Source organism: Hyaena hyaena, unplaced genomic scaffold (genome assembly GCF_003009895.1).
Source record: "Hyaena hyaena isolate Hyena2069 unplaced genomic scaffold, ASM300989v1 scaffold_121, whole genome shotgun sequence".
In the NCBI taxonomy this organism is placed as follows: Eukaryota; Metazoa; Chordata; class Mammalia; order Carnivora; family Hyaenidae; genus Hyaena; species Hyaena hyaena.
The window spans coordinates 1,395,175-1,412,154 of record NW_024080753.1 but is presented as its reverse complement, the minus strand read 5'-3'; the positions used below and the strand labels follow the sequence as shown (position 1 = coordinate 1,412,154).

At 49.0% G+C, this 16,980-nt stretch overlaps 1 protein-coding gene and 1 non-coding gene across 2 annotated transcripts in view; both read left to right on the top strand.

Annotated features, from left to right (window-relative positions):
* Nucleotides 1-526: 526 nt before the first annotated feature.
* TRNAK-UUU lies at nucleotides 527-611 on the top strand. The gene has a single exon. It is a non-coding gene; the product is annotated as a tRNA-Lys (tRNA).
* Nucleotides 612-5,850: 5,239 nt separating this feature from the next.
* Nucleotides 5,851-16,980, top strand: part of LOC120235079 (myosin VIIA and Rab interacting protein) — a 327,535-nt gene continuing 316,405 nt past the window's right edge. The window contains exon 1 of the mRNA XM_039237197.1: nucleotides 5,851-5,888. The gene's annotated coding sequence lies outside the window, so the exon portion shown is untranslated. The remainder of the gene's footprint in view (nucleotides 5,889-16,980) is intronic.

The window sequence follows — 16,980 nt, the reverse complement described above, 5'->3', positions numbered from 1 at the left end:
TCACGGGTCAGAGGCCTGTTGCCATCCATGGTCTGGCTACTGTCCATTTGTCCATTCAGTCTCTCAGGGGCTCAACTCCGCTAGCCCCAAATGCTAGGTCATTTCCATCTTCTCCCCACCTTCGTTTCCCATTCTGGGTGCCCTGGGGACCAAGAAAGATTCACAAGATTCTGTCCTGCATCTTTGGGAAAACCAAGTAGTGTTTGTTGTTTGTTTTTAAAAATTTTTTTACCCACCCCACGCATTCCAAACGATTCCCTTGCTCTTCTGACAGGGAGATTTCTTCTTTTTCTTCCTCGTCTTCTGCTTCCTTCTCCTCCTTCCAATTCTCCTCTTCCTCCTCGTCTTCCTACTCCTTCCTTTTCTTCATCTTTTACCCCTTTTTCTTCTCCTTCTCCTCCGTTCCTTTTCTACAGAATAGAATGTCCCTCCACGTTATTGTCCCCTTTCTTTCTGGATACACCTTTTTTGTCTCCTGGAGCCATAAGCCTCCTGGGTCTGCCTTAAAGATAGCAATGGTCGGGGCGCCTGGGTGGCTTAGTCGGTTAAGCGTCTGACTTTTGCTCAGGTCATGATCTCGCGGTTCGTGGGTTCGAGCCCCGCGTCGGGCTCTGTGCTGACTGCCAGCTCGGAGCCTGGAGTCTGTTTCAGTCTGTGACTCCCTCTCTCTCTGACCCTCCCCTGCTCAGCTGTCTCTCTCTCTCTCTCTCTCCTAGAAATAAATAAAAATATTTTTAAAAAATTAAAAAAAAAAGATAGCGATGGTCACAGTGGAGGGGGAGTTACTGAGAGGAGAGATGGCCTCAACAAACTGGTAATGCTGCCACCAGCAGCGAGAGCCATCACCTCTGGAAAGAACTGTAAATACATGAAAATTCAGGCCACCTGATTAAAAAAAAATCAATGTGACTATTCTGCATGCACAGAAGCTTCTGAACATCCCTGAATCGTAACTGTTGGTGGATGAGCATTGTCGCTGGCATCTTAACTCATTTAATAAATATTTATCCAGCACTTCCTTTGTGTGAGGCTCTGTCCGAAGCACTCGGAGATATCAGTGAGCTGTACAAAACTCTCTGCCCTCATGCAGCTTACGTCCTAGTGGGGAAGACAAACAAGAAGTAGTAAACAGAATAAGAAAGTTAAGGGTGTGTTAAAGGGTGACAGGTGCTACGGAATAAAGAAAATGCAGCTCAGTGGGATCAGGCACTGGAGGAAAGAAGACAGACTCATCTGCCCGCTTCTCTTTGGCGATGCCTGAGTGCCACGCAAGGGCAGCCTCATTGCTAAGCCTCAGCGAGTAAGATCGTGGCGATTAAACCGTCCCTCGGGCTTTGAGGATTGTTGCGATGGGGATGTACACTCACACGCAGGGCACCGGCTACATTTCTGGGCATTACTGCTGATTTTATTAGACCTCAGCACAACTGCAGGCTGCGTCGGCTGCCTCAGACCTCAGTTGGTTCGGGGTTCAGAGAAGCATTGTATCTGATTTGGCTGTAGAGGTTATTGACCAAGCCTGCGCTTTATTGCAGGGACCTAACTTATAGTAACAAAATCATAAGAGGAGACAGTCACAAATAAAGAATCTGTAAGTTGGTAATCATCTATACTCCGCTAAAGTAACATTTTTTTTAACAGTTTATTTATTTCTAGGAGAGAGAGAGAGAGACAGCGTGAGCAGGGGAGGGTCAGAGAGAGAGGGAGTCACAGACCGAAACAGGTTCCAGGCTCTGAGCTGGCAGTCAGCACAGAGCCCCACGCGGGGCCCGAACCCACGAACCGCGAGATCATGACCTAAGCGAAAGTCGGATGCCCAACCGACTAAGCCACCCAGGTGCCCCTAAAGTAACATTTTTATCAGTATCTCTTAGCAGCACCAGGATTCCTTACTGGATCGTGTAATCAATGAATAACAGGACTCAATAATTACTTTTACGGTGTCCTTCCAAGATGGAATCAACTTCACTAAAGAAGGCAATGAAGCTTTTCAAAAGCCATTATTTAGTAGGGAATGAACGGCTGTATAATAAAATATTCATTGTTCCAAAAAACACCTTGGAGAAAAATACTGCACTTACCAGAAACAATGAATTCTAAGCATTTCTGTTTCTAGCTCTGTTCAGTCTAGTATGATCTATTTCATCAATGCAAGACACACATACAGTCAGGTCTTCTGTTCCTCCACCTAATCACTGCTCGAGACGAGAGCGTCCGAGACAGATGTCCACTTTGAGGCCTCGCGTTGCTCTCTGAGTTGTCCAGAACCATGAGGGGTCCCTCGGTGAACACCGAGCCGTCCTGTTTCCTCACACAGCGCGCAGACGGGGTGTGCGTCGCGGTCCTCTGCTCTCTTGCTGTCTCGTGCTGGGTGGAGCTTTGGGGACTAGATCCATGTGGCTTGGTTTGTGAAAGATTTGGCGTGAATGCAAGTTTTCATTTCTCCAGGACAGAGGCCCAAGCTGAAATTGTTGGGTTGCGAGGTAGGTTCAATTTTAGTTTTAAAAGAAAAACAGTTTTCCAGAGCGGTTGCCCCTTCGTACATTCCTACCAGCAACGCATCAAGTGTCACAGTGTCTCTGTCTCCTCACCAGGATCTGGTGTTGCCACAATTTTTTTTCTATCCTACCCATTCTGAGAGCATGTAGTGATGCCTCATTATAGTTCTACCTTACATTTCCCTTGGCTAATGATGTTGAACAGCTTTTCATGAACTATTTCTTCGTGTCATTTGCCTATTTTCTAATTGGACTGTTTGGGGGGTTTTACTATTGAATGTTGAGAGCCCTTTATATACTTGAGATACAAAACCTTTGTCAGATACGTTATTTGAAAATATTTTTTTCCCAGTACACCATTGTCTTTTCACCTTCTTAATAGGGTCTTTTACACAGCAAATGGGTTTTGAAAAATTTCCTGATGAGGTCCAATTTAACAAGTTTTCTTTTTATCCACTTACTTTTCATTCAACAAATAATTATTGGGTGTCTACACTGTATCAAGATACTGTTCCAGGTGCCCATAGGAATCACAGATGTGGCATGGCCCCCAATCCGAGGCATTTCCAGTCGAGCTGGGGAGATTGGAGATGCACCCAAATAATTAATATTACCTAACAACTAAGTGCTAAGTGGAATGGAAGAAGTAGAGATCCATTTTTTTTTTTTTTTTTGAAAATCAGATATGATGTTTTGGCTGATAGGGAAGTAGTGGGCAAAGGTTTCCTCACTTCTATGCCAGTAGATGCCACAAAATGGTATAGAAACTTCCTTTATAAACTCACTTTTTTCCAGATTGAAATGATCATTTTTAGATAGCCAACGTATTATTAAATCTCATTACGTGCCCAGAATTTCACATACATTGTTGTCAATAAGAATCTCGCAGGCCAGTGGAGCCGATCATACCGTATTTTAGATTTAGAGGATCTAGGATTCAGCGAAGTTAAGGAACTTGTCCCAGGTCACAAAGACAGGAAGCAGGAAGGCCATAGGAGCACCCAAGTCTTTTGTGACTAATGCTCTCTTAATTCTACCCACAATTCTCCTGAGACATGTCTTTTCCCTGCCAGTATAAACTCATCAATCTTCCGGCCACGGATGGACTGTCTGATTTATGTTTTAAAAGAAGATGAGATGCGTATCCTTGGTGCACAAAAGTCAATGAGCTCCTCTTGATGAAGGAGGAACCGGCTGAAACTCTTACAGTCGTCAAGGTCATGCGGAAAATGGAGAAACAAGCACTACCCTAGAGTCACGGGAGGCAAAAGAAGGGATGAATATTGCTGGAATTCAGTGAAATTTTGCTGAATGACAGCTCAGGATGGAGTCCTCAAGCGGGGAGCACGTTAGGTCGTCTTCATTGTCACTCAAATAATCTTTGAAGGCCAACCCTTTTGTGGGAATGTTAAAAAAAAAAAAAAGGCGGTAACAGCTCAGGTGAAGAGCGAAGCTGTAAGACCAACAACCGGGAAGTGGGGCTCTTCTTGCGCGTAAGGTGTGTGGATTTCCACCTGCACTTTCTTCCCGTCTTACTTGCAACCTTGAGCAAATCACTGAACCCCTCTGTACTTCTCTGTTTTTCTTTTGAAATGTTTATAACTTAGGAGAGATGCTACGATCTTGATTCCGAAAGAGGTTTAAAGGGGAGAATTTATATATTAGGTCGGTTTTGCAAGCATTTGCACGATGGCAAATAACCTTTGAACCCGTTCTCGTTGCTAGGAGGCGGCCGCTACCCAGAGAAATCCTTTCACATTCTACATTCACACCTTTACTCGGGTGTCTGTGCCTGAAGGTAGACCTACCGTTTGTATAACAAAACGGCAAAAATGGGAACACCGGACAAAATACACCTGGTTGCTTACATTTTCTCTAGGAGGTTGAGGTGAACTGGACAGCAATGGGGGCCCCCAGGGGAGGAACGACACGCCCCGAGCCTCGGAAGGGAGCCTTGTGAACCCTGTACCATCTGGACTTTCTGACTTCCATCCCGTGCTAACGGTAGTCGAGCACAGGCAAATGCAATGAAAATTGACGTAAAGAAGAAAGGAACAAAACACAAACTTTCTTCCACTTTAGCCAGTTTGTGGATAATAACATCCCTTTAAGCGAAGAAAGCAGATCTTTAGAGAAATCAACTCTTTTTGCCTCGGGTTGCTGTGTGCGTGCGTGCGTGTGTGTGTGCGTGTGTGTGTCTTTCTGCCGCGGACAGATCAGCACAGGAGCCGTCCACTGCCACCGAGCAAGTCCACACGGGGAGGGCACCCTCCGTCCCGCGTCCTGCGCCAGGACCCCGGGTGTCCGCTGTCGCCAGGGCCGCGCAGCTCCGCAGGCGCTGAAGCCGACGCGGGTCCCCCCAGCCGGGTTGCCGGGGCCGAGGCCGTCGGTCCAGGGAAGATCCCGGCCCGGAGGGGAACCTTCCACGCGCCGGGCGTCGCTCCAGGACCCGGGGCTCCCCGCCGGGCCCGGGCGCGTCCCTCCCGCGCGGCCGACCCCGGGCACCCTGCGGGCAGGCGCGGGCTCGCTCGCCCGGCGGTGCGGCCGCGGAGGGGGCTCTGCGCGCAGCGGCGGGGGGCCCGCCCCGAGCCGGAGGGACCCCGAGCGCGCGCGGAACCCCCGAGCGGCGCGGGCGCAGTCTGTCCCCGGGAGGGTGCCGGCAATCCAGACCGGGGAGGGGGTCACCGCGGGGACTTCAAACACGCAGCGGCCGTGCCGCGACGAGGAGCTGCGTCTGCAGAAGCGCCACGCCGGCCCTGCCGAGGGAGGCGGGGGGAGGGCGCCCACACTCCGGAGCGGCCGGGCCCACCCGCGTTCGGGCGGCGCGTCACCCCGCGGTCACGGAGGGTCCGGGCCCCCGGGCTCAGGCGCAGGGGACAGGAGAGGCGTCACTTCAAGGCTGGCAGTGACCCGGAGTCTCACCTAAGGGCCCCCGCCCTGCGCCGCGTCGCCGGGAAGCGCCCAACCGGGGGCGCGGGTCCCCGCCCCGGGCGCGCGCAGCCCCAGCCCCGCCCTCCCCCGATGCGCGTGCCGCCCGCGCGCCCGGGGAGCCGCCGAGCAAGCGGCCGGGCGGGCACCCCCTCCCGCCCCGCCCCGCCCCGCCCCGCTGCGCCCCCGCCCCGGGCGCCTCCGATTGGCCGCCGGCCCGGCCAGCAGGTGTCTGCGGCCCCGGGCGCCTCCCCCGCCGCCGCCGCCGCCGCGCGCCCGCCCCCTGCCGGCTCCCGCGCGCCCGCTGCGGCTGCGGTTCCGGCGGCCGAGCCCCGGCCTCGCCGCGCGCCGCTCCCTCCTCCGCGCGCCGCGCTGCGGCAGGTGCCCCGCGTCCGGAGCGGCCTGAGCGCGGCCGCCATCGGTGACCCAGGCCGCGGACCCGCTGCCGCCCGGCCGCCCCGCGTGAGTACCGCCCCCTCCCCTCCGGCGGCTGGGCGCCGCTCTCCGCCTCGCGCTGCCGCAACTTCGGGGGTGGGTGTGTGGAGGTGTCTCTCACGCGCCCCCTGCGCCCGCGCGAGTCCCGAGCCAGGGTCCCCGGGCGCGGCCGGCCGGCCCCCGCCGAGGGGCGTCGCGGGGCCGGGGGCGCTAACTTGCCCGGGGATCGGCGCAGTCGCAGCCGCCGCCCCCTCCCGCGGCCGCGGCCGGAGCCCGTCTCTGCGCTCCCCGCTGGCTCCCGGGCTGCAGGGGCGCGGAACCGCCGGGCAGGCGCCCCGGAGCGGCCCGGCGCGGCGCCCCGGACTCTTTCGGACTCTAAAGGTCTGTAAAATGGGGCGAATCGGAGGCTCACCCAAGGTCACAGCCCGCGCGCGGACCGAGAGCCCGATCAGCCGCTTCCGGCCGGTGCGCGGACTGCCCGGGGAGGGCGCGCTGCTGCGGGGGTCGCTTCGGCTTCGGCCCCGTCTCTCTCCTGCTTCCTCCCCTCCAAGTCCGCGGCATTTGCGGAGGTCGGGAGCCGATCCCGAGGGGCCCTGCAGAGGGCTGGGGGCGCCCGGGGGGGTCTTTGGGGTGCACGCGGAGTCGAGCGCTTCCGCGGCGGAACCCCCTGGCCCGGAGGCGTTTGCGGCATCGCCCCCCCCCCCCCCATTCCCGGTCACAGAATTTGCCAAGTCTCGGCGGGCGGGTGGGGCAGGTGCCAGGTGCCTGCCCTTAGGTCAGTCCTGCTGCGTTTCCGCCTCGCAAAGAAGCCCTGTCCCCGCGGGTAAGCACGGGAGAGACGAACTGCACGCATCGGTTTGGGTCCAGGGACTCCGTCCGAGAGGCGGGCTCGCTCTGCCGGTGGTGTGGCCAGATCGGCTCTAAGAGCGCCGGGCGTCGGGCTCCATTCGTGCGCGCCCCACTCCCTGCCCCTCGAGCTGGGCTTGGTGCACACTCTCCCTGGGGTGGGGCCCGGGCCCAGAAGCGGTCACTGTGGCCGGATGTGTGTCGTTTATCCCAGATCCTTTGAGGCCGCCCGGTGGGGCCGTGGGCCGTCCTCGGGGCTCGGCGGAGACGCACCCCTCCTCCTCTGACACGGTTTCTCTGCCCCTCCGACTCAGCCTGCCCCGCCCCGGCTCCGTGATCCCATGGTTACCTGGATAGTTTTGTGATGTCCGACAGACGTCCTCGAGCCTTAACTTTATTATTATTTTAAAAGCAAGTTCAGTGCCCAACGCGGGACTTGAACTCACGGCCCCAAGATCAGGAGCCCCGACCTCTACAGACTGCGCCAGCCAGGCTCCCCTGCGCCCCAAGTTTTAAAATCTGTAAAGCAGAATAATCCCTGTGCGTCAGCCTTTCCAAGGCGGCGAGGCTTCGGGGACTCGGTGGAGGTGAAGGCAGAAAGTTCCAGAACATCCGAGCTGCGGGCGGAAGTGGAGGTGATGGCAAGAATTGTTTACAGCAGTCTCTGGGACCCTGTCCGCAGATCCGAAAGCCTTTCTTTCTCGAGAAATCTACGTTGCCAAGACTTCGGAACGACTCATTGTCCTGTTCGGGTTGATGGTGGCGCTTGGCGGTGGGCAGCCGCTTGCTAATCAGCCCTGGCGCGCGCGGTCCGTGTGGGCGGGGGGCCAGCCGACTCCGTGGGGCGGGGGCCGTGGGGGGGGGGTGTGTGGCTCGCTGTCTCTGTGTGAGGGCGTTGTCTCCGTGGAGATTTCCCGCATCTCTGTGTGGCCTAGGTTCCCCATGGAGGATGGGAGGGGGGGGGATTGTTTGCCCCAAGGTCTGCTCATTTTGGGACAGGCCAAGTGGTAGCCAGGCTCAGCGGTGTAAACAGTGGTGTAGATTGTATCCTGCCTCCTTCCTCCTGTCCAGAGGGATGGAAGGAGAGCTCCTCTGTGGCCTTGGCCTTCAGAGAAATCAGTTGGCACAGACTGGAAGGCCTCAGAGAGAAATGGGCATCCCCCGTTTGGGGTTATTATTATTGTTTGTACTGCCTTTTGTTTCACAGGCAAGTTACAGAGGGGCGACTGGTCAGAGCTTGGTGAGTTTATTTTAATATTGTATTAAGCTGTGACATAATCGCAGAAAGCAGCACAGATCCAAAGTGTGCCCTCAGTGGATTGTCACAAGCCGGGCACACCTGCCCACACCTGCCCAGATGAAGACCTAGACCCGGGCGCCTGGGGGGCGCTCAGCTGGTTAACCCTCCGACTTCAGCTCAGGTCAGGATCTTGCAGTTCGTGGGTTCGAGCCCCGCGTTGGGATCTGTGCTGACAGCTCGGAGCCTGGAGCTGCTTTGGATTCTGTGTCTCCCTCTCTCTGCCCCTACTCTGCTCACTCTCTGTCTCTCAAAAATAAATAAATGGTAAAAAAAAAAAAAGACCTAGACTATTCCCCGTCTCCCCATGTCCTCCATAGGTCTTATTCCCCAAGGGTAACCATCATCTTGCTTAGTTTTGTCGGGTGAGCTTGACTTTTATTTATATTATTATTTATTTTACCAGGTGTGGTAAAATGAAGCTGCTTGGTGATTTTTCTGCCTTCTTTTATTGTATGCTAACCAGAGGTAGCCAATCCGGAAAGCCAGAAGGGAGGATTTGATCTTAAGATCTCGGTGGAGTCTAAACTGGTTGTCTCTTCTTTGCCCCCCACCCCCAACACTCCCCCCCGGTTCTGGGTGGTGAAAGAAGCCAGACCCTAGATACAGCAGTGCCAACGTTGAGAAATTGAAGCCACTGTATTCACAGAGCGTTTTTGAATAATGCAGACCTGAAATAGTGCCGTGACAAAATAGAAATATATGTGAATTAATTCTCATTTGAAACATAAAAGTGGGAATATTTTGGATTTCTCAAAATTAAAAATTGGTAGAGGATCCCAGAGCTTCAAGGCTGAGCGGTGCCCACGCTGTTTGTGCTGTCACCACACGGTGGCGCCACATCGGCTGGAGACCTGCGCTCCCCGACGTTCCTTCCCAGGCCCCCAGTCCGAATCCCAGGAATAAAATCCCACCGGTCAGTATCTCCAGAAGTGATTTCCAGAGTGTTTGGCAGGCAGGCCTCCCCTCTGGCGCCTGCTACGCTAAGTCCATGGATTGAACCCTGTCTCAGCTTTTTAGGACGGCGGCTTGTGGGTTGGAGGCAGGGGTGTGGTGGAGAAGGTCGAGCAGGCACATTATGGCCCTCTCTTTCGTAGAGGAACTTTGGTGTCCTTGGAATTTTAAAGAGGGTTGACCGAGAAGCTAGCTCAGGTGTGTTGTGATTATGCTGGTCTCACGTGACCCCAGAATTCCCCCAAAGGTATGAGAGAAGGAGCTCTCTTTCCTGAGTCCCGTAGCTGTTTCCACGGAGCACTGTCCCTGGTGAACTCAGAAGAAGAAGTAGGTATCGGGGTAGCCCAGCCGCTGCCCAGTGACATGCCCTCTGTGTTCCACAGGGTGGGGGCCAGGTCACCAGGGGACCACACGGTGTGGGCTGTTGCATCCAGCCGCTGAGAGGCCTAAGCAGACCCATCTAGTGCCTTTTGCCTTCACTGTCCATGTGATGGAGATGCCGCGTAGAAGACTATTGGTGAGATGGCCGCCATGTTAAGAGGGTTGAGTGTTGGCCATGTGCTGGACCATGTATACATATGTATCCTTACATTATATGTATCTTCATATACATATATCTTGTCTTATATGTGTGTTCAGATATATATGTGTGTGTGTGTGTGTGTATGCATTTAATCCTCACACTAGGAGGAGGGTGGCTTTCTCATTTCCTAGGAGAAGGAACTGGGCCTCGAAAGTGAAGCACCCTTTCTGAGTTGACATGTGATGTGAGCCAGGTCCCCCAGACAGCCGCAGCTGAGTCGTGCCCCTCTGCAAGGTGAGAGGAGTCGTACACACTCTTCTGTCTTTCCTGGCACCGTAGGATGTTGTAGCTACTTAAGGCTAAGTATGGGACTGCCATAAGTGGAGACTTCTCTGCTGAGCGAGACAGAAATCCACGGTGAAGGGTGAGAGTTTGGGGTTGAGTCCGTGCAACCTGCGACCTTGGGACTGAGTGTGTGCTCCTCAGAACACGTAGTCTTATTTGATGTTTAAACTTTTAGCGGCGCCTGGGTGGCTCAGTCGGTTAAGCAACTGATTCTTGATTTTCGCTTAGGTCGTTATCTCCTGACCCGTGAGACTGAACCTCAGCATAGGACTCTGCCCTGACAGTGTAGAGCCTGTTTGGGAATCTCTCTCCCTCTCTGTGTACCCCCCCCCCAAGTTGCATGTCTGCTTGCTCGCTCACTCTCTCTATCTTTCTTTCAAAATAACTAAACATGTAAAGCATTTTATATAAATGGTGGTCTGTTAACTCCTTTTTGTAATTTTTTTTTCACCTAACATTGTTTTTAAAACATACGTTGATAACATTGGTTGATAATTGTAAGTTTACTTGGTGCGTTTTAACATAGTATTTCCTTGTTTGGCATCATCAATACCTCATCGATGGACAAAAAGATAGTTTTACTTTTTGCTATTATGAAAAATACTGCAGGGACTATCCTTGATAAGGTCTTGTCGCAATGTGTGTGTCTAGAATATATATCCCCTGAAGTTGAATAACTGGCTAGGAGGATATTCTTGCTTCAACATCTGTTACAGGTTTTGCAAATTGCCTCTGGAGTAGTCGGGCCACTTGGCGTTCCCAGGAGCACTGCTTGGGGTTCCTTGTGTCCCCGTAGCGTGCGCCATCAGACGTTTCAATTGTGGTTCATCTGATAAGCATAGAATGTATCTCACTTTGCGTTTCACTTTTACTTTGCATTTCCCTTAAGAGTTTTTTTTCCCTTTAAAGATTTTACTTTGCAGCAATCTCTCCACCTCGTGTGGGGCTTGAACTCGCAACGCTGAGATCAAGAGTCACATGCTCTACAAACCGAGCCAGCCAGGCGCCCCTCACGTGGAGATTGTTAAAAAATACATTTTGGTTTTCAGAGTTCCTTTTCTAGGCATTACCGTTTTTTACTTGATAAAACGTTCAGATCTTTAACCTCTTCTGAAATTCATATTCCTGTATCGTGTGAGGCAGGGATCTAGCTGTTTTCCCTTCTCAAAACCATTTCTCCTGTTACCACTGATGGAATAGTTTCCTATTTTCTCACTTATTTTATTGCCGTCTCTGTCATATACCAGTTTTTGTTATATTTTTGGATCCGTTTCTGAACTCGGCTTTATTAATCTCTTTGTGATTCCTCAGCTGATACCATTTTTATTGAATTATTAAAGCTTTATAATCTTTTCTTCTTAGCTTCTTTTTTTTCAGAATTGTCTTGGTTATTCTTGAGCCCCTGGGCTTTGACATGAATTTTAGGATCTTTCCTAAGGATCCCTTTTAATGAAAAATACTATTATTGAAATTTGGTAAAATATCAAATAAATGCTATTTTCTTGTTTCTTTTTCTTCAAATATATATTGTGCTAACCAAAACTTCTAATTTCCCATAATTTGGTCTCTGTTTTAATTTACTTTATGTGAGTCTTCTCTGGCACCAGAGATCTTGAATAATAAGGACCATAGAATATGATTTTTCAAACACATACGGGAGGATCATTTTTTAAACTCCACAGCATACGAGCAATGTTAAAGTCAGTGATTACTCTTCTGTGACATTTATATCCTCCTAATAATTCATTTCATTTGTGTCCCATAATTTAACAAAATGTTTAAAACGTGAAGCATTTTATACTTTCTGTTGTAACTTCATCCTTGTACACATCTTTATTTCCTTAGTATGAATTACTTTGTTGAAAGCTGTTTGCTTTTCCTTAAATTTGAGGTACACATTGCCAATTAATCCTCCAGGAAAGTTTATAAATTGATTTTGCTATTAGTTGTGCCCAAGTGTGCCAGACCGCCCTGACTTGCCAGTGATAAATTCAATTATTCTTCATCATTTCCAGTTTCATGGTCAAAGGAAAAAAGCCAGAATCTTGTTGTTGTTTTTTTTTGTTGTTGTTGTTTGTTTTGCTTTTTTTTCTAGCAAGGCAGAACATATCTTGATGTTTATTGGTTCTTCAAAGCCGATTTCACTATAGAATTTTCTATGAGGGTTGTTTCTCTTTTACTTTCTGTAAAAGAAACTTGCATTATCACTCTGGCTTTTTTTTTTTTTTTGAGAGAACAGATTGTTTTATACAAATCATGTTCATATTTTTAATGTTAAATAGCATCCCATCATAGGAAAATACCATATTTCAAAAATCTGTTCCTCCGTGATGGACTGTAGATTATTTCTGTATTTTTTGGCTATTACATATATGCGTGCAACACACAGCCTTGAAATGTATTTGTGCACATGCAGAAGAGATTCTGAGAATGTATGCCCACAAGTGGGATTGCAGGATCATATTTTATGCAGTTTTATAGCTTGACCACCTGGTTCCAGATCGCTCTCCGAAGTGGCCGTGCTCCTGTGAACTTCCGTGGCAGTGTGTGTAGGTAGTGTGTCACGTTAAGAAACCAATAATACGAGAGACAGGAGAGCAAAGGTTTTGAAAGAAAACATATATATGTACGAACGTGTGTGCCTAACTGTCCTAAAGTTCATTGCAAAACTCAGAGGGTCTTGACCTTTTCTTTTAGAAACTTGCATCATAGAAACGATTCCATAGAAGTATAAATCATTGGGGCGCCTGGGTGGCTTAGTCGGTTAAGCGTCCGACTTTCGCTTAGGTCATGATCTCTCGGTTCGTGGATTCGAGCCCCGCATCGGGCTCTGTGCTGACAGCCAGCTCAGAGCCTGGAGCCTGTTTCAGAGTCTGTGACTCCCTCTCTCTCTGACCCTCCCCTGCTCACTCTGTCTCTCTCTCTCCTAGAAATTAAAAAAAAAAAAGAAGTATAAATCATAAACATGGTTTAAATGTTTCCTTAGCTTGGGAGAAAGGTACGAGGTTAAGTCGGAAAGGCAGTTGGTGTCGGGGTGCTCTCTCAGGGGTGGCCTGCTGGGGCCCTGGGGAAGAGAGCGAGGACGGCGCGGCGCCTCCCCACGGCCCCAGGGTGTGGGCCCAGCGGACAGCTGCTCCTTTGCGCCATCCCGTCTTGTACAGTTTAGAAGACTGAGGAATAACTTCAGAGTAGTATCGTGCCATTACTACCCTGATGCCAGAGTTTATGTGATCACTTGGTAGTGATAGTAAGATCAGAACAGCGTGGAACTGCTAGAAGGTTAGTAGGGAAAAGGCTGGATGGGGAACTTGGCTGGGAACAGGCTGGAAACTTGACCGAGAGACCTGGCCCCGGCAAGTGCGCTCTGAGAATCAAGTCTGCACTGTGGAAGGGACATAAACAGAGCGTTATGAAACTGCACAAATGCGGTCTGAAAACTGTATCTGGGTTGCCGTTCAGCCATGTGCTGTCTTCCCCCATTATCTTCTGTAAGTAATTATGAGTTCAGTTTTTTGTGTGTATTTATATGTCATCAGCTGGGGAAAGAAAAAGAGTCTGTAGAAAGTTCTACTGTGGCTGTGATTTTCAGCATAATGCTGCAGATACGGCCGGCTCGCGATCCGCAGCTGCGATGCACAGATCCGTGCTGTGGGCTGACGATTTAATCTCACCAAGCACACACTTGAGACGAGAATGCAAGATGTGGGGGGAAGGGAGGGTGCCCGGAGGACAGACGTGCCCGTGGCGCTGCTTCTGTGGTGGCTGCGTGCCGGGTTCCCCACATAATCTTCTGACGCTGACTCGTGACTCAGAGAGCCGTGTCATCCTACATGGCTCTTTCTCTTTGGTATGAGATGTAACTGCCTCGAAGTGTGCAGGGTCATTTTCTAGGCTTGGATGTACTATCTACATCACTGCAGAAAAGGAAAAGAATCCGTCTCTTCATACATTGTTTTCTCCGAAGATTCGCAGTCTGGATAAGCAGTGCTTCTAGCTCGGAACACCTTCCTGACCTCCTCCCGAAAACCATTGTCTCAAGCATCATTTCACTTTATCTGTGTCGCTCCAGGCTCAGCAAGCATGGCAGGTGCTGTTTTGTGATTGTGTTCTATGAATGTGGTTTGGCTCTTCTGCCTTTTTTTGGGAAAGCAATTTATTGATCATTAGGGACTTTGATTTACTAGAATGGCATGTCACCAGAATATTCAAGATTAGTCGCTTTCTTTTATGGCTAATTAGAAGACAAATTTTAAAAATGCTGTTTTAATTGAATCCTTGTTCAGTCTTTTAGAAATCTATGAGTTGGTTTTCCGGCTTCACAGTCCAGTAAATGTCAGGTGCTCTCCCAGGAGCGCGGATCCTGCGGTCTGGTGCCTGACGTCCCCAAGCTGTCCCTTGTGCTCCCAGGCTTGACTCCCTCCTGCTGCAGCGTTCAGGTACCTGATGCTTCCCTTCCCACTGCCGTCACCCTCACCTTCTGCCTCAGTTTCCTTCCCTTCGGACTGCTGGTAGTGGGGGATGGCAGTATGGTGCCGTGATTTTCCCCTTCTGAACCTGTGAAGAGAATGAGAAACAAAAAAGCCCGATACCGTTTTTGGCTATTAGGGAAGATGTTTAAAATTGCTTCCTCCGGAAGGAAGCGCTTTCTGAAGAGGTGAGATCTAATGAGGGTGTTTTGGAGGCAGGCACATGTGCCGTGTTTGTTCAGTCAGGACCACTTCTCAGGAGGGCTGGGGCTTTGGGGTGGGCAGAAAACCAGGTTCCTTTTGGGTCACAGCGGGATCAGAAAGCCTATAGAGGTGGCCACCCCCCCACCGCCCCACCTAGTGCTGTGCGCTTTTTCCCCTTGATCAATATCACTAGACTTACAGGCTCTTTTCTCTATTGTGTTGTTAGTTTTTATTTTTATGAATCTCTGTTCTCATCCTTATTATTTCTTTCCTTCTGCTTTCTTTGACTTTATTCTTTTTCATAATCTCTTAAATTTACAAGATGAACTCATTAGCTTCCAGCCTTTCTTCTTACATATCCATGCACGTAGCCCAATAAATTGGCCTCATGTATTGTTTTAGCAATATTTGTATTCCACACTCTTGATTTGTAGTGTTTTTATTGTTCACATGTAAGTTTTTTGCATTTTCATTAGGATTTCTTCTTTGACTTATGAGTTCTCTGTATGTTTATTTTTTATTTTTTAAGTTTCCAGAACATTTTAGCCATTATTTTTTCTATTTTAATACATAGTGATAAGGGGTGTGGTCTACGTGAGTCCATTTCTTTGAAATTTGTGGAAATTTGTGTCAGTTTTCACAGATGTTCCCGTGTTTTCATGAAAATAAAGTAACTGGTCTCAGTAATCAATATATGTTCATTAATTTAAGCCAGTTAATTGTGTTATTCAAATCTTCCATCTTCCTTACTCATTTTTTTGCAGCTTGCTTAATCAGTTATTGAGGAAGAATATATATAAAAATGAATTTGTCGATTTCATGTTGGGCTTCTTTCAGTTTTTTATTTGTATATTTTGAAGCAAAATGTTATTAGGTGCATTCTAGTTTAATTTTTTTCCTGGCCAACTGAGCATATATCATTATGAAATAACCCTGTTAGCGTCTAGTAATGCCCCTTGTTTTTAAGTCTGTTTTAAGAGAGCTATGCTAATTTTCCTTTCCTTAGTATTTGCCCGTTTTATCATATTCTTGCACTTTCACTGCCAACAGTTATGTATATTTTTATTTCACTTGTGAAACTGTTTTAAAGAGCATAAAGTTGCTTTTTTTTTTTAACCTGTACCTTTTAATGTGAGAGATATATTCATTTTCAATGCTACCATTAATATATTTGGATCTGTTTTACTGTTTTACTTTGTCCCACCTTTTATATACTTGGTTACTCTAGCTAGTTGCTTTTTGTATAATTCAGATCCTCTATTCTACCCCACATTATGCTTTCCTCCCTCACTTATTCAAAACTTTGTGCTCTATTTCTATTTTCTAGTGTTTATGATATGGTGATTTTAGCATACGTGTTTACGTTAATAAAACCCAAACTGAGTCAGAGTCATTTCTGTCTTCCTGAGCAGTTCAAGGACTTTATACTTAATTCTGGTCACCTCCCTGCCCAATTTATATGTTAGTGCTGTCTGATGTTTTAGTCCGATTTTAATTCTTTATTATTATTATTATTTTCACAGAGTATGTGCTGTGTTGATGATATTATTCCAGCGTCTTCTAACTTCTGTTGTTTCATTCTGAGAATTCAGCTAATAATATGATTATTGCTCTTTTGTAGTAATCTTTTCTTCCTGGCTAGTTGTAATTCCTTCTTAGTGTATTTGTTGTTTTGAGTTTCACTATAATGTAGTTAGGGGCTTCTTTTTAATTGTCCCATTCAGGAATCACTGGACTTCTTAAATGTAAGGATTGCTGTCTAATCAGTGTCCTGGAAAATTCTCAGCCTTTTTCTCTTTGTTTCTCTTCCCCATTCTCTATTATCTCCTCCTGAAACTTTGATCAGATCCATGTTAGACCTACCCCCCCATATCATCTGGGTCCTTTAACCTCCTGTCTGATTTTACTTCCTTTCTTACTGCTGCACTTTGGGTTATTATTTCAGCTCTCTCTCCCAGTTTACCACTTATCTTCTCTGCTGGGTCTAGTCTGTTTTTTAATATGTCCCCTGAGTTTCCATTGAGTTTTTCAAATAAATGTGGTAATTTTATACCTTCTCGCTCACAGCTATACTTTGATAAACTCTTATTTCCCGAACCACATTAAGCATACTTAGTTAATGTTTTGTGTAAAATAATTTCACGATTAACAGGAATTTAGCAGTTGGGGAAGGCTGAATTGGCAGTCCCGTTCTGGGTTCTTCATCAGTGAGAACAAACAAGCGGTCATGTTGGGGGCCGTGCACTCGAACTCAGACTTTCCCTCTCCGGGTGCTCGACCCACCTCCCCCACGAAGGGGTTTGTGCGCGTGAGTAGTGCTGCCCTCACCCTCCACAGTAGGCGCCCCAGGCTGCTGCCCCCAGGTGCCCCTGCTCAGTGAAGGGGTGAAAGGAGCCCTCACGCTGGGTTAAAACTCACACCGACTGCGGCCTTCCGCTCTCCGTCGACCTGGGCAAGAGGAAACGTGAAGCACCCCTCCCTCGT